Source organism: Ceratotherium simum, chromosome 33 (genome assembly GCF_057802395.1).
Source record: "Ceratotherium simum simum isolate JZ-2026a chromosome 33, ASM5780239v1, whole genome shotgun sequence".
In the NCBI taxonomy this organism is placed as follows: Eukaryota; Metazoa; Chordata; class Mammalia; order Perissodactyla; family Rhinocerotidae; genus Ceratotherium; species Ceratotherium simum.
In genome coordinates, this window is record NC_141932.1 from 9,036,599 (window position 1) to 9,038,951 (window position 2,353).

At 37.7% G+C, this 2,353-nt stretch overlaps 1 pseudogene; it reads left to right on the plus strand.

Annotated features, from left to right (window-relative positions):
* The first annotated feature begins 598 nt into the window (after nt 1–598).
* On the plus strand, nt 599–1,491 carry LOC101394174 (vomeronasal type-1 receptor 4-like; annotated as a pseudogene).
* The last annotated feature ends 862 nt before the right edge of the window (nt 1,492–2,353 follow it).

Here is a 2,353-nt window from a genome sequence, read left to right on the forward strand (position 1 = left end):
TCCCCTGCTGTCTGGAAACCCCCATTGTAATAAGGTTAAACAACTCACTCAATTCCACTTTGTTAGCCATCCTGCACCATGGTCATGTCCCTGAGCTTCATATCAGTCTTTGAATTTAAAAACTCCCAGGTTGTAATCTGATCTTATAGGCACAATAAACTCTTACTAAACATTATTTATTGATTTGGTGGTTTAAAGTTTGCTATTTCTGGACTTTTGACACAGCCCAACTGGTTTCAAGTCCCCACTCTGCCCTAAGCAGATTTTGACAAATACTTTCCCTCTCTGTGTGTACCTTGTCCTCATCTTTATAATTAAAACCACAGAAGTGCCTGCCTCATAGATTTGTGGAGAATGAAGAAGTTACCATGTGTACTGCCTTCCCAGGAGTGATTTCACATGATAAGTGCTCTTTAAAACTTACACATTCAACCCTTGGAAACCTCTTAGTACAGGAAAAACATTAACTAAGTATTTCTTAGTGGAACTAATGCTAAGTGGAGAATACTGGATTTCAGTTGACGTTATACACATAACCTGTGCCCATTCAGGATCCTCTAGTTCAGAAGACAAATATCAGTGACTGGAAGCTGACAAGATGGCCACCAGGGGCCTGGCAATGGGAATGACCATCTTCACACAGACTGTAGTTGGAATCCTGGGCAATTTCTCTCTTCTTTACCATTATATTGCCCTTTACTTCAGTGTGTGCAGGTCAAGGTCCATAGATTTGATTCTTGAGCACCTGAGTGTAGCTAACTCTTTGCTTATTCTCTCTAAAGGAGTCCCCCAGACAATGGCAGCTTTTGGGTTGAGACGTCTCTTCAGTGGTTTTGGATGTAAACTTCTTTTCTATGTCCACAGAGTGGGCAGAGGGGTGTCCATCGGTAGCACCTGCCTCTTGAGTATCTTCCAGGCCATCACAATCAGCCCCAGAAATTCCAGGTGAGCAGAGCTAAAAGGAAAAGCTCCCAAGTATATGAGCACCTCTATAATCCTGTGCTGGATCCTCCACATACTGGTAACCACAATTTTTCTTACGTATGTGACTGGTAAGTGGAGCAACAAAAGCATCACAAACAAAAAAGATTTTGGATACTTCTGTTTGTCATGACAAAACCAGAGACTCCTTATATGTAGCATTGCTGTCATTCCCTGATGATTTCTGTTTGGGGCTCATGGTCTGGGCCAGCGGCTCCATGGTTTTCATCCTGCACAGGCAGAAGCAGAGGGTCCAACACATTCGTAAGGCTAGTGTCTACTCCAGATCCTCCCGAGTCCAGAGCTACCAAAACCATGCTTCTCCTCGTGAGCACCTTTGTCTACTTTTACACTCTTTCCTCCATCTTTCAAGTGTGTTTGGCTCTTTTTAACAACTCTAATTTGTTCCTTGTGAATACTTCTGCAATAATCACTCTGTGTTTCCCAACTGTCAGCCCCTTTCTGCTCATGAGCCATGACTCCAGTGTATCCAGGCTCTGCTTTGCCTGAATAAGGAATACAAAATTTTCTCATCTAGGAGAAAAATGTAGATTGTATGGTTTTGCACAATGTTCAGTTATTTATTCACTCATCCCCCACAGAATCATCTGAAGCAGTCATATTAGAAGAGAGTGATGGTACACACACACACACACACACACGTATATTATAAACATGTGTGTGTGTGCATGTTCATGTGTGTATGCACATCAATCAAATTATGATTATTAATCACAGGCAATAATATTGGAAAATTGTACATAAATAATGAAATATTTAGAATTTAAAATACTACTTATTACAACAATAACAAATTGCTATAACCTGAAATCTGTTTTATCTAATATATATCCTGCCATTCTAGTTGATTATCTCCTTAAAGTACATGGAATGTATTCTTCATTTATCTACTTTAGTTCTTTTATCTTAGCTATATCGCTTGATAAAAATATCCAAGTGAATATAGTTAAACAATATTTGACTTTAACAGGATTAGTCTTTTATTTTTAATATAATAAAAGATAAATTTGGGAAACATTTACCAACTTATTGTGCGTTCTTCATGACACTTGTTCTATTTTCTTATTCTTTCTATGTCGATTTCTTCTTTGTTAATTTATTTTAAAATTCTGCATTTTACCCCTTTTCTTTGAGTGCTATAGATTTAGTATCTCTTAGATTCAACCCAGAATTTGCAGAATGGTTTTAAAAATTGATCATGATTAAAGTTATTTAAAACTTTTAACTTCCACCTTCACAATATAGGTCATTGCATACTAACCTACTTACCTTCTTACAACTTATTTTTTTAATTGCTGATATGTATTTAAAAAATGTTTATGCACAGGTCATGAGTGCACTGCTCAATGAA